The following is a 25,755-nucleotide window of genomic DNA, read 5'->3' as shown; positions in this document are numbered from 1 at the left end:
GGAAATATGTATTTATTGCAATTTTCTAAATCTTTGTTCCGTTCTTGATACTTTTCTTTTAAATGAAATTCAACAAATGTTCACACAATGCAAAAATGATTGTATGGAGACTCGTATTCTCACTCTAAGTCATAAAATTTAGAAAATAAATTTCACCCAACCAAGATTTTCATCAAACGAAAATTTCCTAACATAGAACGACGATAACTTTTTATTTGGATATTCTAACATTAGCGATTGTCATTTGTTCGGCAATATTAAAAAAAAAAAATTCACTTCCTAAAATGAAAGATTCTGGTGGTAGTTAAGGCATACCATAATATATCAATTCGACGTATGTATATACATAATTCACTAAATTTCAGTTTATTTACTTATTATTGACAGATAAATTATTAAATATTAAGCAAGAGAAGGAGAGAGAGAGAGAGAGAGAGAGTAAGTGGGTGAGTGAGAGAGAATGAGAGAATGAATATGAGTAAGCGGGNAGAGAGAGAGGAAGAGAGAGAGAGAGTGAGAGAGAGAGAGAGAGAGAGAGAGAGAGAGTGAGAGAGAGAGAGAGAGAAGGAAATACTCATATTCGATGTATCTAATAACACGCCTCGTTTATCACCAGTGGAATCGTTACTGATCATCCTGTTAAGCATTTCACCATATTCCGGTGATGGTTCATTACGGCGAAGGTCGACAGATTTCGAAATTATCAGACCGTAATGTTCTTAGTGGATCAAATTACCGATAAATGTACAAACTCGTTGCAGCTGACAAGACGATTTAACCGAAATTGTTCAAATCTGTTTGGCTCTATTATTACATTTGGGACGACTTGTCCAGTCGTTCTCATTGTACCTGGAGGCAATTCGCTATATTCAGTTATCCCAAATCATGAGATCATTAGGCGGAATAAATTATGGAAGAATAAACTGCTGACGAACGGTCAGTTGAAATTAATATTTTGACTGACTTGTCTAAAATTGTTTAATGCATTTCATATAGCCAGATGCGGTTATCTGTAATCGCTAAGTTATTGTTACCTTTTTGGTATTACGACTCTTATCTGCATCTTTCAGAATTTCATTGAAGGCAGAAAAAATCGTTCCTATAATTAAATGATTGAATGTATTTAAAATTGTTACTTCCTCTTGAAGACTGCGAAGCGATGGGACCTGTGCCTTTCCTCGTCGCATTTTTCGGTCTGTCAGTCGTTTCGTCTTGATGCATCACGCCTACAAGGATAGGTAGACCAAAACGATAGGAAACGACCGAGTTATTTAAAACTATTTAATTTAACGAATATTTAAATTGTCCTATGAATGGTCGTTATCTTTGCGGCCGTAAGTCATTACGAATTGTCATATCTATTATGGTTACCCTTTGACAGTAATTATTAAGCTATTTTATTTAAATGTGGTTTTTTTATAATAGAAAGTGTTGTGAATGGATTTTTTCGTATGGTGGCTCTGTAGGGCGATACGCATTCATTAGTTGTAATCGCTGAATAAAAAATGAGGGTCGAACTAGCATTGTTTTAAGGTCGAGGACTTGTTTGGATCGATCTATGTTGACTAGCGGGCAACGAACTCACGTCCGAGAAACATTCCTTCACTTTCGCAACTGCACCGGCCGACATTTCCTTATCTTACATCTCGGTTTTTATTTATAAATAACAAACCTTCAATCGTTCAGCTTGGGGTTTTAAAGCATTGTTTGTCTGCCGACGGGCAAACTGTCCGCTTCATTCATCCCACGGATGTTTTCGTTGACCCATTGCGGTCGTGCCATTAAAAATATTATCGATTCCATCCATAATATTATCCATTCCGGCTCACATTGACTATCTAAGTAATGTGCTAACTTGGTCACTAAACCCACTTAAAAAAGTAAAGTATGGGAAGAAGAATTCAGGAGAGCATCAGATGGTTCCAAACCACATTAGCAACCGTATCAGGCTCTTTTTTTTGTAAAAGCCCAAAACATGAGCAATCAATCTCTTAAGTACATCTTGGTCTTTCATGCTAAAATTCGTCCCATCAATGCTTGTATATTGAAAATTTTAAAAAAGGTTACACTAGCAAAAATCCTCATGAGATCGAAAAGCCAAGCATTAGTATGTCAAAAATCTCAAAAACCTGGCGGAAAGCATTAACCAGATGAAAACTACTAGGACATGAAGGAATTTTGGGTAAAAAAGTTGATACTGGCCAGAGGAGGATCTGCAAGACCATATACTTCCTTGAACCTATTCTTGGGACAACGAAAACATTACAGAGTGGATCCAAAAAGACAAAAGGAAAAGTGAATAGACACTCTCTCTCTCCCTCTGTCTCTCCCTCTCTCTCTCTATCTATCTAACCATCTATCTCTACACAATAAATGTAAAATTTCATGTTGTAAATGGATATCTACCATACTTTATGTAAAACAGACAATTTAAAGTTGTTGTTTTTTATGTGGTGAATAGTGACCGTTAATCGATAATTATTCAGAAATCTTGAGATGTAGTCTGGTGTAATGTAGGTTTCAGAAAAACATTTTCTTTATCGTGCCAACGTTTCGATCATCTTCAGGGCTCAAAATGGTTGTCTTCTGTGTAATTGTGCCATTCTTGCGTGTCGTGTTGAGAGTGTCTCTCTCTCTCTATCTCCCTCTCACTCTCTCTCTCTCCCTCGCTCCCTCCCTTTCTCTCTCTCTCACTCTTTCCCACCCTTTCTCACTCTCCTTTCCTTTCTCACTCCTCCTCCCGTTCTCTCATTCCCTCTTCCACCTTTCTCTCTCCCTCCCTCCCTCTCACTCTCTCCTTCCCTCTTCCCCCTTTCTCTCTCCCTCCCTCCCTCTCTCTCTCTAAATTTCTCTCTCCCTCCCACCCTCCCTCTCTCCACACCATAAACTTATGCTAAAACAAGCCGTCAATATGATGATAGCCAATGGCAACGGTATCATACGATTGAATGACACACTAAGTTGAATAGTTCATACTTCAGCTATAATGGGATGACCTATTGCTTGATTTTCTTCAATGTCCACTTCAACCTGGGGGTCAGGAGGACGCCGATTTATACTCATTAACCACCTCTATTGGGGCTATGTGGGTGCAGATTTTTGCAGCTAGAAGTGGAAAAGCCTAGTAAGATCCTACACTAAGTAGCCGCTGGCAAAGCTATGAAGGATGACTAACAACTTGAAGTTACATAGTGATTTATAAAACTGGAAGAGCCCAATAGGTCTAGGTGCGGACGGCCTTGTGCTCTTTTATCTCTATCCCTATCCATAACCACCTCTATTCTTTCCGGCTCGAGGACTTAAGTCTACAACTTCTTCTGAACACGATAACTTCAATCATAATTATTCGCAAAACCGACAACTGAATATAAAAACTAGATGTACCTTATATTTTTTTCCTACTAGGCATGTTTGTTACTAGGCACACCGAGGTAATGTTTCTACATTGTGTACTGAACGTTAATTGTAAAAAATACAATGTACAAGTTACGTTCGAAACAGGTTTTTGTTCCGACCTCGATTACCAATTCACTGATTAGATAACGCTATCGCAAAGTCTGTTAAGGATAAGTGTTGTGGTCAATGTAATCAGATAATGTTCAGCAGAAAACAAAAATAATAAACTTTATAAAAAAGTTGAAATTGTAGAAAAAAATATTCAAAGTTCAACCCACTACCTCGGGCTGGGTACGAATCTCGCTCGTGACACTAACTTTTTCATTTAAACCAATAACTTACATAAAAAGATAAATAAATTGAAAGAAGTTATTTGGTCAACGGGAACACCAAAATAATGGAGTTATTAGCATTAAAATATTATGGTATAAAATTATAGGCTTTAAATTTCGTGTGGTCAGTGCCATCGCGTTATAGACGCTCTTGAGCTAAAGCAATACTGCTGTAATGTATACTATTGTATATATTGTGTACGTATAATCTGAAGCAAACCAACTATCGTATATGGCACTCGGGGCCGTAAAAGAGAATCCTACTTTTACCTACTACCTGATTCTAAAATCCTACCCATCCGACAGATAGTTTCAAGTCATCAGTGGACCCTCTTTATCGGCTGGCTATCGCACAGATTCAGGGGTACCACAAGGACGTATCTTAAGACCCATCATTTACACTTAGATATTTCCTTCCTGAAACGATCCTCACCACCTGCGCGATGACACCGGTCCTTTATTCTCATAAGATCCTGTCATCGGCAAACGCACGACACTTGTGCAGGGTTCAAGCTGTGGAAGATGGCAATAAACATACAAAAATGGTTTTCTTTCATCAGGTTGTCTCCAATCTGTTCCTTCCTTTTCATAGTATAAGCTACAAACGAGGTCATCATCAATGATGAGATATTTTCTCAGTTGCCAATGACCGGTGTGTAGTCCTACCAGTCCTCTGAGTTTAGACCTTATTTGCGGCAACTTTTGAATAAAATTATTACATATTTTCTTGAGTTGTTTGATACAAGAATGTAGAAGATATTCATGAGAATATGAAGAAAGTCTTTGATTATGGAGTGTAACTCGGAAATTTAAAAGATAAAGTGACATATGACAATCGATTCTATTATTTATTAATTTATACATAAACCAAAATCATAATAAACACGACGAGATTCTAATGAAGATAAGTAAGAAGCAATTGGAGATAAGGAATATTATGTGAATTTTGTTCTAAAGATTGTTTCTGGCATAGAAGATAACGAGACCAGGCAGGAGAAGAGAATTCAAGATTAAAACAGACAAGGAAACAATAAAGTTGTTTAAAGGCTATGATATTATTGAAATTATGAGTATTGCGAGATATGACGCCTAGAAACATAAAAGGATTTATTTACTCTCGATGAAATATGTAGTGAAAAGGACAGATTGGGCTGAAACGTGACTCCTAAATCTATAACATAATTGACGATTACAGTCAAAGCATTTTTATGAATCTAACGAATTATTTCTGAGAGAGACTTTTATTAGACAATTATGTCCTCTGACCACTCGAAATTTCACGATAAATTTTAAGATCATGTGGAAAAAGAATAAAACGCCAGAAGAAATGGAAGAATTAATATCGTTGATAAATAAAATCAATAATTGAATAGTGCGGGAAGAATTATAAAAATTTATAACTATAAATACATACATAATTATAATTAATTAAGGTTTTCAGTTGAGATAAAAAAAGTCAATGGCACGAGCGGGATTCGAACCCACGATCGTCGGCTTGATACGCCGCTGCTCTACCACTTGAGCTATTGTGACCTCGATCCACTCGGACGCTAACTTCCCATCTCAACCACACCTTTTGAATTTTGAACCTTAATTAATTGTAAGATATTAATTGGTCAAGCGGACCACAAAACTAGTGAATTTAATAAGTTTAAAAATGAAGTATACTTCACGAAAGCTCTCCATGGCCATTTCATTTGTCGCCGAGAATCAAATTGATTGCACGACATTTGAAAAATGGCAAAAAGGAGGGAAAATTCAAAAGGTGGGGTTGAGATGGGAAGTTGTGTCCGAGTGGATCGAGGTCACGATAGCTCAAGTGGTAGAGCAGCGGCGTATCAAGCCGACGATCGTGGGTACGAATCCCGCTCGTGCCATTGACTTTTTTATCTCAACTGAAAACCTTAATTAATTGTAAGATATTAATTGGTCAAGCGGACCACGAAACTAGTGAATACATAATTATTTTATTTTTTATGAAAAGTACTGTTGAGTTGAAAAATGTCACGAGTGGGGCTCGAACCCACGACCTCCATTTCATTACCCTGGCGCTTGAGCTATCGTGACTTCTGTCCTCGAGACAATAACTAAGAAACTTACTAATATGAATATTGGCAAAAAAGAGGGAAAGGCAAAAAAAGTTGTAAATTGAGATGATTAGTTGGTGGTAGTTGAAGCAACTCAACCATACATTGCTTTAAGATGCATTAATTTTGAAACCATGTAGGAAGAACATCAGGCCAATGTTTTCAGAAAGTTGCTGTTTCTAATCTCTTTTGATGTTGTATGGATCCTAACAAAAACCCTACCGTGAAAAAAGGGCCAAGTTCCAGACCCCCCTCCAAAAAAATTAGCCAATGTGGTCAAGTCCGTTCTTTTTTTAGTACAAAACCTGGGAGTCAACCAAAAAAGTCAGCTTATCTAAGTTCTGAATTAGGGTTAAAATATCAGGACGTTTGCTCACACAGGAGAAGTAGGTGAAGGGAACTCATAAGAAAATAAAAAGTTCCACACTCCGTATTGATCATTCAGAAACTGGCCAAGTGTTAAACAAAAAAAATTGTTGCTTATGAGAGTAGAAGTGAAGTGAGGTTGGCCACAGTGTAAATATCCCCACTTTGATAGGCTACTTTTTCCTAGGGAGTCTGGAACTTTTCTTTTTTCTTTTGAGTTCTCCCAGGTTTTGGACTAAAAAAAATTTTTTTGGAGGGGGGTCTGGAATTTGGCCCTTTTTTCACGGTTAGATTTTGTTGGGATATCGCACTTTTTTGTTTCCTTCAGCTTCGTGGACGTCTTGGTAGAGACAACTAAAATCAAGAGAACAAGTTATCGCAGTTCGAACTAAGGTCGTGACTAAACTGAGGTCTGTTTACTAAATTTTAAATTAGGCCTTAGCCAGTGTTGTCAAGTTAGACCTTTCACACCGGTTTTGTATGTCCAGATGTATTTCGAGCAAAATTTACGTGTATATCCATATACTTTATGTACATACTTTAGGGATATGTATGGTTTTTGTTAATAGCAGTTTATAATAAAGAGGAATTTTAAATTATTGATTTTATTGGGAAATTTATGGTTTTTAGAGTACTAATTAGGTAGAAATATTAATGGCAAAAAAATTGAATTCTTTCGTCCCAAAAGGGAGGATGAAAAAGGAAAAAGGTGGCAGTAGACGAGGGCGGTGAAACTGAGATTTACCGGATGGAGGGAGTGAGCGCCAGCCTCCGAGTGAGACTAGGATGGGAGGAATGGGAGGTCGGCCGTTCTGCCCCGCTTGGTAGTGGGAGGGCGAGTAGTGAGAGGGCGAGAGAGAGAAGGTCCTTGATGTGGGTCATCCCAAGGTCAAGGGCACCCTAGAAATACGTGTCAAAAATGAATGAAATAATGACGCACGTCCCGTCCCATCCTGGAACGTCCACAGGCGTCCGGTCCCACCTCATCGGCACGGTGGAATCGCAGATATTCGCCTTTAACGTCACGAAGGCGAGACACTGATCATATCTTATATCTTTTCAAAGACTTCAAAGAAAGTAAGTCACAACAAACCAACACTTCCGACGCAAGACAAACAACAAAGCTCGAACTTAAATGAAACGAGTGAAAAAGTGTTGTCACCAGTTTTACTGATAGTATACTGAATAATAGTATTATTTAGATATCGTCAGATGCAGTCTGACGTAGAGATAAGCATAAGATGTAGAAAAACATTTTCTCCATCTGCCAACGTTTCGATCTTTACTGAGATCATCTTCAGGGCTCAAAGTGTTTGTTTTCTGTGTACATTTGTAATTGAGAGGTTAGTGAGATATTAATGTTTTTTTTATACATGTTTGATTTTGAAAGTTTTTATTTTTATTTATGTTTTTAACTAAGTATCCAGCCCTGAAGAAGGTTTAATAAAAAGCCGAAAGCTTGGCAAAAGGTGTGTCGTGTTGATAGTGCACACAACAATGTCAAAACAAACGCTTTGAGCCCTGAAGATGATCTCAATAAAGATCGAAACGTTGTCACTACAAAGTCATCTACTAACGGTTAATTCGCTAATCACCACACACTTTTTTTCAAAAATTATTTACGTCGCCATCAAATTGCTCAAAATTTCCGCTCCTTTACTAATTTATTGTACTCTTAATCTTAATTAAGGACGATTATTGTTAAATTTAATGTGTTTTGTGTATCCAATTTTTTTTACTCACGAATAATCCTGGATCTAGTAAGACTGTCACTAAACACCACACATTCTTTTTATGTAAGGTCTTGGTTGAGACGAAAAAGTTTGTGCCACGAGCGGGATTCGAATAGAAATTTTAGGTTTAGTCAAAGTATTTGTACTCTCTCAAATTGTGTGTTTTCTGTGTAGATCTGTTATTGTTGTGTGTCGTGACACATCTACCCAGTAAACACCCACTTTGAGTAAGTACAAATATTTTGACTAAGCCTAAAATTTCTATATTGTATACATCATTGTACAAAGTCATATCATATATGTATTTGTATAATATCTCGGAAAATCGCACAGAGAATTATCGACCAGCGAAGATTAACAAATTGTTGGTTGGGAGCAGGGATGTGGTCCAAAATGAAGTTATAGTATCTTTTTTGCAAAGGTTTTCACTAACCCTTCCACAGGGTTGGATGCTTAGTTAATAAAAAACGTAAATAAAATTAAAACGAGTGTGGTGATTAGTGACCATTAATCGATATTTATTTAGAAATCATGAGATGCGGTCTGGTGTGATGTAGGTTTCAGAAAAACATTTTCTTTATCGTGCCAACGTTTCGATTTTATCGAGATCATCTTCAGAAATACTTTGATTGAATATATAAAAAATATATTTTGCACTGTAGAAATTCACTTTTCCACATCCAAAATGTAATTGTTATATGTAAACAATGTTTGTAAATCCCAGGCCCTGAAGATGATCTCAATAAAGATCGAAACGTGGCACGATAAAGAAAATGTTTTTCTGAAACCTACATCACACCAGACCGAGGCTCACGATTTCTAAATAAAAATAAAAACATTCAAAATCAACATATATAAATAAAAAACATTAATATCTCTTTAACATTCTCAACACGACACACAAGAGTTACAAATCCACACAGAAAACACACTTTGATTGAGTACAAATACTTTGATTAAACCAAAAATTTCTATATTGTGTACAACACTGTATAAATTCATTTTCACATCTTATACGTATCTGTATAATTTAAACAATGTTTATAAATCCCAGGCCCTGAAGATGATCTCAATAAAGATCGAAACGTGCACTACAAAGAAAATGTTTTTCTAAAAATACACCAGACCGCATTTCACGATCTCTAAATAAATAATCATTATTTAACTGTTACTAAATACCACACATACTGAATAGTATATACACTGAAGACCCCCATAGCCAGATAGAGAGAATATACGGATGGATCAACCTAGTTCTACTTCCGTAAAATTTGTCGTAGACAACAAATATCTTGAAATATTATCGTTTACTTCCTCCCCTTAAGGTTTTTTTAAATTATATGATTAGTGACGGTTAATCGATAATTATTCAGAAATTAATTTTTTCAAACATGAAGAAATTGATGGAGGAAAGGAAAAAACCGTGCTTGAATGATTTTCGGAAATCGTGAGATGCGGTCTGGTGTGATGTAGGTTTCAGAAAAACATTTTCTTTATCGTGCTACGTTTCGATCTTTATTGAGATCATCTTCAGGGCTCAAAGTGTTTGTCTTCTGTGTAATTGTGCCATTCTTGGCACGATAAAGAAAATGTTTTTCTGAAACCTACATCACACCAGGCCGCATCTCATAATTTCTGACTGTTATATATTCTATATTGATAGATTCTGACAATTATATAATTAAAATACCAGTACACTATCAGTGGATTCAAGGGTAGAAATCGAGTATAATAATTTATGGTACAAGAGATGTATTTATGTACTGTATGATACTAATTTTAACAAATTTTCCATATAACTTTTTTTTCACCAATTTTATTACACTAATACCTAATTTGGAGAAAAAACAGATACAAATTGGTACTAATTTCCTAATAGAAAAGAAACCTATACTGGGTGTCCTTTTTAAACGGCCCGGCTGAATTTCTCTTGAACCAATGACGCTATCAAAAAATGTTTTAATATTTTTAGTCTAGTTTCAAATGTTTACCTTTTTTTGAGAAAAAATTATACAGTACCTCAGACCCCGTTCAACCTCAAAATTTCAAATACGATCGTATACATCCTGATATATCATTTTAATGGATTTTTTAAGCTGAAAACAATGATACTATCGGATTTTAAATTGATAAAAAAATGACAAAGTTATGACAAAAAGTTTGGAGAAAAAAAACGCATTTCGTTTTTTTCCTTGTTAAATCCAATAATTTGATTCTTCACTAAGGTAAACATTGATTGTTTTTTGTTGTTTATTCTTTATTGTTTACATTCTGTCATTGTCTGTCAAACTCCCGTTATGAGAGCAAATTTTAATTCCTGTAAGAAAATAAATTTTACAATGGTACCTATTCGCCTATTCAATATGAACCAAAGAGCACATTTTTCCGATTTTTTTTTTTTTTTTTTTTTTTTTTTTTTTTTTTTTTTTTTTTTTTTTTTTTTTTTTTTTAAAGTGGTGGTATTGTCGAACAGTCGAGTTGTCGTCTCTGAAATTTCCTGATCGGCCCAGAGCAAACCACAAAACGTTTATTCGTGTTGCTCGCAATATCGAAACCGGGAGGGTGATTTCGACGAGTTGAATATTTTACTGTATGTTCGCGAAAATCTGAATTCCTCTTTTCGAAATGTTGAAAGGGCTTTAGGTTTTTTCAAAAAATAAAATTAGATATGTACTCCGGACATAGAATTTTAAGCCGTATCGCTGTCATCTTGTCCAGGGACTTCGGGACTCTATGTCAGGTGTCTAACGTTCCTTGCACAAATTCTGAAGAAAACGTTCTTCCATGCATCCTATGAACTGATGATTCCAAGTTCACCTCTAATGGCATACTATACCGTTGGAATTTTCGAGCGTGGGTAGAGAAAAATCCGAAAATTTTGTACTCTTGTCATCATCAGGTAGTTCATAGTTTCAACGTTTGGTGTGGACTTCTACGAAAATAATTTAAATGGTGCTTAGTTCCTCAATTTTTTGAGGGAGGTTTTCCAACACTATTAGTTGATGTTGCAAAAACGGAAAAGAAGATTCTCTAGCTTGATGGATACCCCGGAAACAATTTTTTGCAAGTGAGGCGTTATTTGAATTGTCAGTTCCTGTGTAGAATCATGGGTCTGTTGACCTCCTCGGTCACCCGATTTAACTCCATTTGACTATTTTCTGGGGCCATTTAAAAAAAAAATGTCTACGCCAATCATAACTCAGCAACCTCAGTTGAAGAACTGCGGCAAAGGGTAGAAAATACTTGTCAATCCATCTCCCCTGACTATCACTCTGAGCACCTGTGAACAGTGGTTAAAAAGATAAAATTTTTGCATCTTTGCGCAAGTCAGGCAGTTCAAACATGAAATGTGATTAATAAATAATAAATAAAATGATTTAAAAAATTTTTTTTTCAAACTTTTTGCCATAACTATCACTTTTTGGCCAATTTAAAATCCGATTGCACCATTATTTTCAGCGTAAAAAAATCCCTTAAAATGATATGACAGGATGTATTGGGTCGTATTTAAAATTGTGAATTTGAATTGGGCCTCAGGTACACTCTACAATGTATCTAAAAAAAATTAATAATTTGAAAATAAACTTAAAAATATTAAACGCGTATTTTTTTTATAGCGTCATTGATTCAAAAGAAATTCAGCCGTGCCATTAAGGACACCTGTACTTTTTCTGCTTAAGCACACTGCCAATGGACTCAAGGGTCTAAATCGAGTATATTAATTAATGATAAATCTGACCGTGAATACATTACATATACAACCAACAAACACAAGATGTGTATTTTTGTATATTTGATACAAATTTTAACATATTGTCCACAGAACATTTTTTTCATCATCTTTATTAGGCTAATAAATAATACAAAAAAACGATACAATTGGTACTAATTTCCTAGTACAGAAGAAAACTATTTATAACAACATTTATATAACAAAAGTTGGTGCTGAAGGCACCCTTGAGGTAGATCCTGTTTAATGGCTGCCAGCATTACAATGGTAAAAAAAGGGTTGAGGGGAAAACTAGTAAATGGGGAAAATAACATTATGATACGTAGGGAGAAAAAACAAATAGTAATAATGACAATTATAAATTGTAAAGATTAAACAAACTAAGACAAATGAATTTTTCTGCTTTGGTAGTTCGCTATGTTTATGGTCTCTTTGTTATTTGTTTTGCTTCATTTTTCTTTATTTTTTAATTACAATTAATTAAGGTTTTTAGTTGAGATAAAAAAGTCAATGACACGAGCGGGATTCGAACCCACGATCTTTGGCTAGATACGCAGCTGCTCTACCACTTGAACTATGTGACCTTGATCCACTCGGACACTAACTTCCTATCTCAACCCCACCTTCCTTTTTGCCATTTTTCAGTGGTAGAGCAGCGGCGTATCTAGCCGAAGATCGTGGGTTCGAATCCCGCTCATGTCATTGACTTTTTTATCTCAACTAAAAACCTTAATTAATTGTATTATATTAATTGGTCAAGCGGACCACGAAATTAGTGAATTTTTTAAAAAAATTTTTTGGGATTATAATCTCCAAAGAATGAATAGTTCAAGAAAAAAAGAAACCCGAAACCGTTCAAAAACTGCTAAATTTAAAATTTGTAAATAAATAAATTTGCAACCACGCTGGAAAAATTCACAGAGCTTGGCAAATTTCATAACAACTGCATCAACCAATAAACCTTTTTGGCGGCACACCCTTTTCTTTAATTACATCGAACCAAAATGCAGAAATTTTATGCTAAATGGAGAAAAAATGTGGTGACGGCTGTAAAAAAAAAAAAATGGGGGTTAATCCAGTATTTCAACTTTTTGTCCTGGGCAAAATATACGTCCCAATTTTAATTTAGTAAAAAAGCACATAAAGATTGTCTCTTTTTTGTTTTATTTCATTTAACAAAGTCAATTCAGGATAGCAAAATTCTACGCACTTTTTCTATTTTAGTTGTTCACTGGGTATTTCTTTTTTAGTTGAATTTTTCTTCTTTTTGCGCTTATTTTATTGGGTTAAAGTTGGGTTTTACAACTTCTGTATCATTGTTCTTTTTTATCTATGTTTAGTCTAGATATTTTGTCAGATGTAGATATTTTGCTCTGGTTGTTCGCATTGTTTATTGTTTTTTTTTTAATATGTTTTGTAAAAATGCTCCAGGACTTGGTAATGAATAAAAACGCCAAGTTTCATTCAGCTACTTACAACTTCAAGATATTTAGAAACGGACTTTTCGGTTTGGTCGCCAGATATGGAAAAGATATCCATGAATATAGTATATTCTTTGCAACAGATTTCGATCGATTTTTTTTTTTCAAATGTTCAGGACACGGTAATGAACAAAAACACTAAGTTTCATTCCATACAGTTTTTCGTAAGTGAGATATTTCCAGGGTGGATGTCAGTTATGGAAAAAGCCAAAATATGCCTATGAACTACTTTCTACCAAATTTTGTACAAATATTCGATACTTCCAATATATGAAAGTTATGTAATAGCAGTTTATTGTGAAATAAACCAAATGGATGCATGACTAAAAATAATATATCTGATCTATTTATTTTAAAGTATATATATATNTATATATATTATATCACGAATAATAAAGAATTGATAATTATTAAATCGTTTGAATGTTTTAAGCTTCTAATTTTCATTAGAGTTGGTTCTATTGACTATTAATTCTATATTGAAAGATAAGATATCGATGAAAAAAACTAAATAGATACTCAATTGATTAGATAAAGTTTTCTTAATAGTGTTGAAACAAACATTTCTCAATCCGAATGAGCAGTTTTAGATTAAAACGTATATTTTTAAAATTGTTTTAAGATTAATTGTTTATATAAAAAGTGTAAGAGTTTATTTTTATGGCTATTTTTATTGTCTTCGTGGCAAAACTCAAGGAAAGTGGTTTTCAGAGCGTTTCCAAGGAAAAGCCAATAAGCGGGTTTTCAGAGCCCTTTTTAACAAGGTTACCTACACTCCCATTCCAAAGATATCTCTAATAACAGTATATTTAACTTCATTAAATTCACTAATTTCGTGGTCCGCTTGACCAATTAATATATTACAATTAATTCAGGTTTTTAGTTGAGATAAAAAAACCAATGGCACGAGCGAGATTCGAACCCACGATCTTCAGCTAGATACGCCGCTGCTCTACCACTTGAGCTATCGCGACCTCGATCCACTCGGACACTAACTTCCCATCTCAACCCCACCTTTTGAATTTTCCCTCCTTTTTGCCATTTTTCAAATGTCGTGTAATCAGATTGGATTTTCGACGACAAATGAAATGGCCACGGAGAGCTTTAGTGAAGTATACTTGAGAATCTCAAGTGGATGTAGGACACGATAGCTCAAGTGGTAGAGCAGCGGCGTATCTAGCCGAAGATCGTGGTTTCGAATCCCGCTCGTGCCATTGACTTTTTTATCTCAACTAAAAACCTTAATTAATTGTACTATATTTAACGTTTATTTTAGATTGTGTCGGTACAAATTACTCGAAGGATCGGATCGGAAAAAAAGCATTTTTATCTATCGGAAGACGCTAAGATATCGGCTTAAAGATTTGTAATATTTACGTATAATTATGAAGGAATAACGTTTGAAAACGACCATTACCTTTTCTAATTTATTATTCTGCACAGGGGGCTTGAAACTGAGTAGTGGTTTTTCTGCTTCCCCTGCCTTGGGCTTACCATTCGGTACCTGAGGTATAATGCATTCTTCACGTGCCATTTGTATTTTCCGGGAGGGCTTTTCGAAATATATTAACTCGGCGTTGCCAGTTCCTTTAAAATGAGAAAACCGTTAGCGTGTAGGTTAAAAGGAGGACTTTCCAGCCAAGGCTCTCAAAAACTGGCAGTAAGTTTTTCCTTTTTCTAAATCATGAATTTACTCGTGGACGGGATAACGAACTCAATTATGAATATATATAAAAATGAACCCACTCCATTCTCGCTAATAAATTACTTTTACAGTCCAGACGTCACCCTCCCGAGAGTACACGATATTCATCAGAGCGGGATTAAACAAACCCTTCCTTTCACGCTAATAAATTACATCCATTTTAATAGATTAATATAAACACAATACCCGATGCAAACAGAAGTCTGGTCACATACTCCCCAGAGTAGTCGATATTATCCAGTGTGGGTTGAACCTAAACCATTCTCGCTAATAATTTACTTTTACTCTCCAGACGTCACCCTCCCGAGTACACGATATTCATCAGAGCAGGGTTAACCAAACTTCCTCTCACGCTAATAAATTACATTTATTACAATAAATTGACATAAACACAACACCCGATACAAACATAGAAGTATGGTTATATTCTCTGTGTACCACTGCCGGAGTATTCAATATTCCTGGGATGGAATCATTAAAAACAATATATTTTGAACATATTTATTTACGAGGGCGGCTCGCAATAATAAGAGAGAGGAAAATCAATAGGGTGGAGTTCTGTTTTTGTGTCCCACAAATACAGCACAAGCTCATTCCGAGAATAAATCCATATATAACATATACGACATATTACAATTACCTAAAACATTCAATTTTCATGCTATTAAACATCATATATAAATTTAGGAATTAATTTTGGTGTGTTGCATAGTACATTATAGTAAACAAATATCATTTTAAAAAAATCAGGATTTTGAGTTTAATAGATTTCTTAATTTTAATCTTTTCGAGTTTATAAAAGCAAGCCCTTACAGTATTTCAGAGAGGAATTTGAAGGTAAAAACAAGCGACACTATTTTTATTTGCTTTTCTTGCCGCTATCATAAATATTTGAAACATTGTAGTTTCAGTAAGCGGCTGGATTCGACCAGTGCTATTTTAAGTCTAGGATAACAAGTTATAAATAAGAACGTTTTATATTTATTTCATCTCGAAACTACATGCAGACCTCCTGTCAGACCCCTTCGCGGATATGAAACGGAACTTCGTTCTTAAGAAGAGTATTCCGAGAGAATTGACTCACAGTAAATTGAAAACCTATTTAGTCAAATTTCACAAGGGGGAGATAGACCGAACGCCAAGTGCACCAAGGTGTTTTGATTCTGAACCGAGTTCAACTCAAAAATTGACTTTTTTAATTTGTCTTGAGCCACGGTCAAACGAAGATCCGGGTTAAACGTGACTTACCTTAGGGCCCTTTGCACCAGCTTGGTTTAGGGCCCTTAGCACCAACTTGGTTTAAACTCAAATTAGTTCTGAACCGGGTTCAACTTAAGAATTGCCGTTTTTCATTTTATCTTGAACCTTGTTCAAATGATGATCCTGATTCATCGTGACGTTCCTTAAGGCCATTTTGCACGAACTTGGTTTAAACTCACAATAAGATTAGTACTAAACCTAGTTCAATTTAAGAATTCCGTATTTCATTTTATCTTGAACTTAGTTCAAACGATGATCGTGGTTCAACTACCTTAGGGCCCTCAGCACCAACTTGGTATAAGCTCAAATTAGTACTGAACCGAGTTCAACTTAAAAATTACCGAGAATCAAATAGATTACACGACATTTGAAAAATGGCTAAAAGGAGGGAAATTCAAAAGATGGGGTTGAGATGGGAAGTTAGTGCCTTGGATCGAAGTCACGATAGCTCAAGTGGTAGAGAAGCGGCGTATCTAGCCGAAGGTCGTGGGTTCGAATCCCGCTCGTGTCACTGACTTTTTTATCTCAACTAAAAATTAATTAATTGAATGATATTAATTGGTCAAGCAGACCACGAAAACTAGTGAATTTAAGAATTACCGTTTTTCGTTATATCTTGAACGTAGTTCAAACGATGATCCTGGTTCAACGTGACGTTCCTTAAGGCCCTCAGAACCAACTTGGTTCAAACTCAAATTAAGACTGAACCGAGTTCCAATTAAGAATTGAAGTTTTTCATTTTATCTTGAATCTAGTTCAAGCGATGATCCTGGTTCATCGTGACGTCGCTTAGGGCCCTTTGCACCCACTTGGTTTAAACTCAAATTAGTACTGAACCGAGTTCAACTTAAGAATTGACGTTTTTCTTTTTATCTTGAACCTTGTTCAAACGATGATGCTGGTTCATCGTGACTTCCCTTAGGTCCCTTAGCACCAACTTTCAATTCAAATTAGTACTGAACCGAGTTCAACTTAAGAATTGACATTTTTCTTTTTATCTTGAACCTTGTTCAAACGATGATGCTGGTTCATCGTGACTTCCCTTAGGTCCGTTAGCACCAACTTGGTTTCAACTCAAATTAGTACTGAACCGAGTTCAACTTAAGAATTGACGTTTTTCATTTTATCTTGAACCTGGTTCAAACGATGATCCTGGTTCGACGTGACGTCCTTTACGGCCCTTTGCACACACTTGGTTTAAACTCACAGTCAGTTTAGTACTGAACCGAGTTCAACTAAAAAGTAAGCATTTTCCTATTTGTCCTAAACCAAGTTCAAACGGTGATCCTTGTTCAAGGTTCAGGGTACACTCAGTTCTACAAATTTGTTGTTACACTTTGGATCGGTTGAACTGTTATCCATAGAGCTAATACAACGCTTCCGTCTTTGAACTTGGTTCAACTTATTAGCGACGTTCCAGTGAATCCGGCCTTAACTGTGACTGGTGCTGAGCCCTAAAAGACTATTTTTTGTCCAGCAAAAGTTTCTTTTACTACTATATGTTATGTTTCTGGTGTGGAGACGAAGATATATTATTGAAACCGGGTTAATCAAATTTCTCCTGCTACTGACTAAACCAAGATTTGTTTCAATAGACTCCTGGTCTAATACATTATTAGACATTTATACACCAGACTTCGTTCACTCCCCCCAGAGTACTCGATATTCCTCGAGGTAATCTGGGACAGTCCGTAATACGATTCGTTTCGAGGATAAAATCACCTTTGATTCATAGCTACTTTAAAATGTTTGGAAGCCTTGCACCATCCAAATATTTACACGTGGAAGACGGCATGGGAGGGAAGGAACCCAAATCTATAAACGTAGCGGCTCGCTTTAAAATCTGGCACAAGAGAGGATAACGAACTCCTAAATCCATTCACTCCAATCGCTTCAATAATTTAAAAAAATTCGAATTTTGGTTATTGTAACATTTGTTTTTTTGGTTGAATCGAGTTTTTGAAAGTAAGAAAATCGCACACCACCTGAAAAAATTTTCCACGCGTGAATACACAACTTCTCTCATGCTTTTAACGAGCTTCACTTCCTAATTATTTCAAGAGAATTAAAAGTTTTAAAACCAGTTCGTCTTTCGCTAATTAACTAATTCACTTTGTAGGAATTCGTCGGGAGAAAAATTTTAATTAGTTTATTGTTACGGGCGGAGATTTCCATCTCATTCTCTCTGGTGTTGTTAAGAAACGAAAATCAGTTCCGTTAAAGATCGAGCTGAATTATTAAAGAGCGCCGTTGCACAATTAGAGTGAACGGAAAAATATTTCTATAACGTTAGTTTTTTAATAATTTCTCCATCGGTAAAACGTAGGCCACATTCATCCTTGCATGTCCGGTATCGTACTGGAGTGCTCGGTTTTATAACTCTACTCAGTTTAACCCAAATACCAAAAATCTATTCAAATAGAAAGGTTTTACGGCTGCGCTAACGGATTAATATAAATCCCTTTGTCTTTAGGACACGGATTTATTATAAACAATTGTTGCTTACCCCCAATTTACCCCGAGGAATATCGAGTCTCTGGAGAAGTGTAAACCAAGTATGGGGTGTTCCTGTAATTTATTAGCGTGAATGGAGTGACATATCCCCAAATACCCTCGTAAGTATATCGTGTACTCAGAGGTAGTGTGAATGATAACAGACTATCACGTTTTTTCCTTTTTAAAAAGATAGTTCCTACTCACAGTAAGTTGTTTTGCAACTATCCGGATTTCGACCTCATCATCAGGTTGAAGGATTTCTACAGCCTGATGAGCTAAAGGGCTCGAAATCCCGATCTTTGCAAAACAACTTACTGTGAGCAGGAACTATTTTTTTAAAAAGGATTGAACCCCAGACTCACTCTATCATTCATTTATTTCTATCACGTTTTTGTCTGAATCCATTCTACGTTATTTTTCTTACAACAGCATACTTGTTAACGGGTTCAACAAACTATATATTATGTAGAAATATAATAAAATTGTTTATTTTATAGTTATATTTTACAATTCCTACAAGTTTTCACGAATTCCGACTCTTAAGAATATATGTATATTTGATATTCCAACATTAGCTGTTTTATTTTCATTCAAGCAGGAATGACAGTTGGCAAGAAATAAAACAATTTTATAAATCTTTCCTGCAATACAACCAAAGAAATTGTGTAAAACAGGCCATTTGGCTCAATCGCATAAATGTATTTAATATTATTTAATGTATTTTACGGAATTAATCCAATTTACAAAAAATGATGAAATATAGAAATAGACAATACAAAAACTATAATATAAAAGCAAAAATATGAAAACAAAGGAAAAAATTACTTAAGTATTATTATTATTGTTATTAACTGGTTATTAAATAATATCTAAGGTAAGAAAAAAAGCTTAAAAGAACGTTTCATATGAATATACCTAAAAAAGATCACATTTATCATTGTTATTTTAAATGTTTAATTGTCATTGTAAAATAATATAACATATATTGAACTATTATATAAATAATATTAGAAAACAATTACATAAAAATATGTTGATTAAGTAATTAAAACGTTTAGTATATTTTACGGAATCATCATCATTCTATCAATAGGAGTATTTTTACTATAGTGTAGAGTGGTAGAAAATAGGAAAAAGTCTATTTTGCTTGGTCAAATAGCTCGGTACAGAAAAAGTTAATTTGACTAAGTAAAAATGTATTGTCGATATAATAGTTAATTGTTTTGAAAAGAGTAAGTAAAAGTAATAATGCATATGATAGAGTAGTAAATATTAACCTTTTAATATTTAAAAAAATAAAAATGAGAATTTCAATCGAGCTCACGTCAGATAACTAAAGTAGGTCTTAATCAGAAAACGTTTCAGAACTTCCATCACGAGAAATTATAAAATATTATCTCATGTCACTCCCATGTTGTTATTGTTGTTCCTACGCCTATTTCCGTTGAATGTAAATATCGTAGTTAAAATGAAAGTTTAAAAAATTTGAATCTAATGATTTTTTTATCGATTTCTAAAACTATGTCGTAAATGGGAAAGTTAACACACTTTTAATAATATTTAAAGAAATTGCTCATAGGAATAGACAAGGTTACAACATAATGTCAGATTTTATTTTAAAAAAACATCTCCAGATTTCTCTTTATGTAACGCTGGTATAAAAGAAAACGAAAGAAGGTGAAAATTATTCCGAAAGGAAAAATACGGACTTGAGGAACTACAGAAATGAGAAACCAGTGGAATTCACTCATTGAATATAAACAATACAAAAACCTTCTCGCAAATTTTAGAATGAAAGAAATATACCATCAAAGGAAGCAGGAAAAAACTTCGAATCCTGACAGGATGACAGGTCAGCATCTGAAGAAGATTGGTATATCCCTACGTGGCGCAGATTCTGCAAAAAAGCAGAAGAAACACCAACACATACTAACAAACAGTGGCCAATTTGCCCGCAGGAGGAAGTGTTTTGGGATGTACAACTACAATAACTGTAGAAGAAATTCGACCACTGAACTAGGCCAACTAATCAAGTTCCTTGAACTCACCGGTGTGCTGTAAGTATCGAACGGGGGAAAAAATAGCGCTCAAAGGAAGCAGCATATCTACGAAAATCTACATCAACAAATGTAGCATTTTCCAGTGAATAAAATTTTTTTCCAAGCAAATGAAACCTTTTGTCCAAGCAAATGAAGCCTTTTTCAAAACAATTGAAACTTTTTTCCAAGAAAATCAAAACTTTTTCCAATCAATTAAAACTTTTTTCCAGACAAATGAAACCTTTTTTCAAACAATTGAAACTTTTTTCCAAACAAATGAAACATTTTTCAAACAATTTAAACTTTTTTCTAAGCAAATCAAAACTTTTTCCAATCAATTAAAACTTTTTTCCAGACAAATGAAACCTTTTTTTCAAACAATTTAAACTTTTTTCCAGGCAATTGAAACATTTTTGCTTGGAAATGAAACCTTTTTTAAAACAACTGAAACTTTTTTCCAAGCAATTGAAACATTTTTTCAAGCAAATGAAACCTTTTTTAAAACAATTGAAACTTTTTTCCAAGCAATTGAAACTTTTTTCCAAGCAAATGAAACCTTTTTCCAATCAATTAAAACTTTTTTCCAAGCAAATGAAACCTTTTTCAAACAACTGGAACTTTTTTCCAGGCAAATGAAACTTTTTCAAACAACTGAAACTTTTTTCCAAGAAAATGAAACCTTTTTCCAAACAAATGAAACCTTTTCCCAAGCAAATGAACCTAACGTCTAATGATAATAACTAAGTAGAGGAATAAATTGTAGTACTAACAATAATTTTATGATAGGGGCGTCGGTGGCCGCAACGGTTTAGGTGTTGACATTCGCTCATCACTATAAGGTAAAGGTCCCGGGTTCGAATGCAAGGCCGCTGGATTCGAACCCGATATACTTATAAATGGGCTTTTTTTTAAAAAAACACCAGCACCCCGAGGGTTTATATAACCTCTGCTGTTGCGAACCGTCGTAAAAAAATAAAATAATAATATTAATAATAATAATAATTTTATGATGGTTGAATATTATTATTCCCACCATCTGGTGATACACCAACAGGTCATTGATGTCAGTCGTGCAACAGCGTTCGGTTCCGTGAATTATTAACAGAATTATGTACAAAACTTGACGAAACGTTCCTTCAATGTTTATTTCTAATAACGGACAACGCTACGATTCATGACACCGGAGGTAATTCAGAAGTAGAGCACTACTCACACACGATAAAATACTTACCGCCATACTCATCGATGTTAAACCCGGTTGAACATGCCTTTTCAAAAATTAAAACAAATGCGAGAAGGATGTTAACAGATTCGACCTACATCGCAAGTGATCTTAAAGAGATCATCAGCTGCAGTGTCAACTCATTTACAAGGACTGACTGCACCAATTACGTTTTGCAGTTAATGTTAAAACTACCGGCAGCTGTTGCAGGAAGATCTGTACATTAATTTTCATATTTGAATTATAATATTTAAATACATTTTTGTGGCAATAAAAATGTATAAATTACCAATATTTTAATTACTTTTGCCTTTTAATAAAACACCCTAAAATTTGGATTTCATCTGCTTGAAGTAAGGTTTCATCTGCTTGAAAAAAAGTTTCATTTGCTTGGAAAACGTTTCAATTGTTTAAAAAAATGTTTTATTTGACTGGAAAATGCCATGTACGAACTTATTTACGATACAATGACAGTATCAATGTTGACGATATTGACTATGTGAAACGACTAAAGGCGTAGAAAACAAAAGGAAAGAAAGTTAGGGATCTGCCTAAGTTAAAAGAACTTAGAAATACGTATTGGAGTATGCATATCTATGATATGACAAATTAATCGTCACAAACCCATCACAAAACTATCAAGAAAATAACACACCAAATAAAAATAAAACTCAAAAATAGAAAAACAAACATATTGGGATCGGAAGATACTTCAGAAACCCTGAAAATGAAGAAGTTCTAAATTGAACAACAATGTAGGGAAAACCTAAAGATGAAAAATAGGATAGATTGATCATTTCTGGTATCGTCAAAGTATTTCTAAAAACCAAAATTCTTTTGGTTTTAGCCAAATTAATATTTGCTACAGTGTGAAAAATATTTTGACCTTCCATATCGGGAGTCGAATACCAACAAAATTATTTATATTTTTGTTTGTTCTGCTCGACGTTAAACATGTCCCGACTTGATATAATATCAAATTTATGAATACCACACGTAGAAAAACACCCAGTTCGGTGGGTCGGCCAGGTTTGCCGGTTGGTAGCTGGGGGCTGGTGGTGTTGAAGTAGGGAACGAGCAGGGGGTTGGGGCGGAGGGTGAGTTCTAAATCTACCCGAGGATCGATACCCAGCTTAAAGGGGATAGCCCGACCCGCTCTTGTAACGGGTTTAAACGGATGTGCCAGTCCTCACTTTCCATTATTTCGTGTTTTGGTTTAAAACAAGACTCAAACGTGCATTTTATAATCAAAATACACTCAATAGATCCTTTGGGTCATTAAGAAAATAACGTACGCAATCTACCTTGAGTTTTGAAATGTGCCATTTTTTCCTGTAATACTATTTATAATTCTGCAATTTAACACAATTTTATAAACTATAAAAATTATAGTTGATAGAAAGACATAAAATATGATAAAACCGTAATAATAGAGTATTACTAAATTATTTGATACGTGAAACAATATTTCAGGCCATCAGGCATTACAATAATATTTTAACGTCCACAAATTCATACTGAACTAATTTTACTTTTATTGAATAATTATATAATATTAGGTAAAGTTCTTAACGAGAACAAAGTATGGCGTTGTCATCCCATAGATGGTGAGATCGTTTGACGAAGGAAATGCCTATGACGTATACTGTGTAAAGGATGGGTCCTAAGATACTTCCTTGTGGTACCCCTGCATCTGTGCGATAGCAGGACGGTAAAGAGGGCCCACTGATGACTTGAAAGTAAATGTCGGATAGGTAATATTTTAGAATCAGGTAGTAGGTAAAAAGGAGGATTCTCTTAAGCTTCCGGCCCCGAGTGCCATACCGATCGAAGGCTTTTTCGCATCTAAGAATACACCGGAGTGTCACTTTGTTTTGCTCAAGAGAGACAGCGATGATATCTACAACGCGAAGACACTGAGCACACGATAAAATTTAAAGTATATAATTTTATGCCACAATAACTTAATGGTAATAATAAAGTTTACAAATGCACATAAGATATATTTGAATTTTTAATTATCTATACTGCCTATGTTCCCTCTTGTTACATGACTTGAAAAACAAAGGACCGCTGTCATAGCTAGTGAGGATCTTTTTAGGAAGGGTAAGGATGTCAGAGGGACAGCGGTGTATACTGTATAGAGATGAGTCTTAAGATTCTTCCTTGTAGTACCCCTGCATCTGTGCGACGTCCGACCGATAAAGAGTGGCCACTAGGACTTGAAACTATCTGTCGGATAGATAGAATTTTAGATAGGTGGATCTTTACCGGACGATAAAGCGGAGCTACTATCAGATAGGTGATTTTATGATCAGGTAGAAGGTGCTTGCTTCACATCTGGGAATATATCTACAACTCGATGGAACTGAGCAACGATGAAATTTAAAGTGTATAATTTTATATCGTAATATTTCAATGGTTAATTGCACAGGTATTGAGGATATTTTCAAGAAGGGTAAGGATGTCAGCGGGACAGCGGTGTATACTGTATAAAGGATGAGTCCTAAGATATTTCCTTGTGTTACCCCTGCATCTGCGCGATGTCCGGACGATAAAGCGGAGCTACTATCAGATAGGTGTGCATTTTATGATCAGGTAGAAGGTGCTTGCTTCATATCTGGGAATATGTCTACAACGCGATGGCACGGTTTTATTGTGAGAGTTTGAAGAAAAATTAAATTGATTTTACATATCCAACAGTATTTGCAATCGTGTAATCGTACTCAATGATTAATTGAGATTAATCTGTTAATTCCTTGATAAATTCTTTAGTTTTAGATTTTAAAAGTCTTATATTTTATTTTTATATTTTAATGTGTATAAAATATTTTACCGCTGAGGAATGAGTTGTAGTACGGAATTAATTTACTCTTTATTGTTTTAGTTTTTCTATCAAAATTTGTTGTTTCCAAGCTACCTACATCATCCAAGAAAACGTTGAGGTTATAGAAGATTGGTGCAAAATGTGGAGGACAAGACTAATGAAGAAAAGAAGAAAAATGTGCTCAGTGTACTTTCACATTGATAAAACCAGCCTTGCCCTGAACTGTACATCAACAATAAAGAGAAACCGACTTCCATTCAAGCCAAATACTAAGGACTATACCTACGCAGCAGACGAGGAATCATAATACTTAACAAATAACAAATTAACATAAGACTTAGAGAAATACGAACACTTCGAGGATCGAAATCGGTCTTGACCGTGAACTCTGAACTAACCTTGTGTGAGAATACTGTGAATAATTTGGACACATGCAGTGGAACTGAAAGGTTTTACCAAAGCCATCCAAACATCCAAGCATCTAACTAAGTCCTCAGACAAATCGTCAAAGGTCCATACTTCGTCGCAACCTCACTATTCACAACGACCGAAACATTCATTTTGCCATCTATCAAGGATCAAGATCCGTTCCCTATTCTAATTGTTTCATACCAATCTCTAGAGCAATCCTCACCATAATGCTGTAGCTCTCTCTTTACATTCTCATCCGAAGAATCCTCCATGTAATCGGCGATGGCCTCGAGGCCTCCTAATCCTTACACTGAGTGTCAGCATTGGCTGGTTTCTCATGGCATGTGTGCTCTAGGTGCAGCGCTGGCATAAGTGTTAGTGCTGTAACCGCGTGGGAAAAAAATCACATTTGTAATATGTACAAGTATGTATATGGTAAAAATAAATAAAAATAAAATATTTGCACGACGGGAAGTTTGGTACTAAACTACATTGCGGTTGTTCGGAGTAGAGCTCAGAATTGACGGTACGGCCTTTTCTAAGGAGTGATTTATTGAGATCGACGTAATGGAGGTTCGCAGAGTCCCGCTGATGGTCGTTCAGACCTGGGCTCCCTTTGCACGATTATATCACAGCTAACAGTGGATCTCGCTCCTTCAAAATTAAAAAA

General features: G+C 35.1%; 1 protein-coding gene across 3 annotated transcripts in view; it reads right to left on the bottom strand.

Annotated features, from left to right (window-relative positions):
* The window catches only part of LOC106665636, a 49,456-nt gene extending 23,965 nt beyond the window's left edge, over positions 1-25,491 (bottom strand). Inside the window, exon 1 of one of the 3 annotated variants that reach the window (XM_014392194.2) lies at positions 25,309-25,491. The gene's annotated coding sequence lies outside the window, so the exon portion shown is untranslated. Of the gene's footprint in view, positions 1-1,136; positions 2,298-3,384; positions 3,639-25,308 lie in introns of those variants that run through there. The other 2 variants (XM_014392192.2, XM_014392196.2) reach the window with 2 other exon arrangements.
* Positions 25,492-25,755: the final 264 nt, after the last annotated feature.

This window comes from Cimex lectularius, unplaced genomic scaffold (genome assembly GCF_000648675.2).
Source record: "Cimex lectularius strain Harlan isolate CLEC.00 unplaced genomic scaffold, Clec_2.1 scaffold129, whole genome shotgun sequence".
Classification (NCBI taxonomy): domain Eukaryota; kingdom Metazoa; phylum Arthropoda; class Insecta; order Hemiptera; family Cimicidae; genus Cimex; species Cimex lectularius.
Note: the sequence above shows the minus strand (reverse complement) of the source record. Positions and strands in the feature narration are given on the sequence as shown.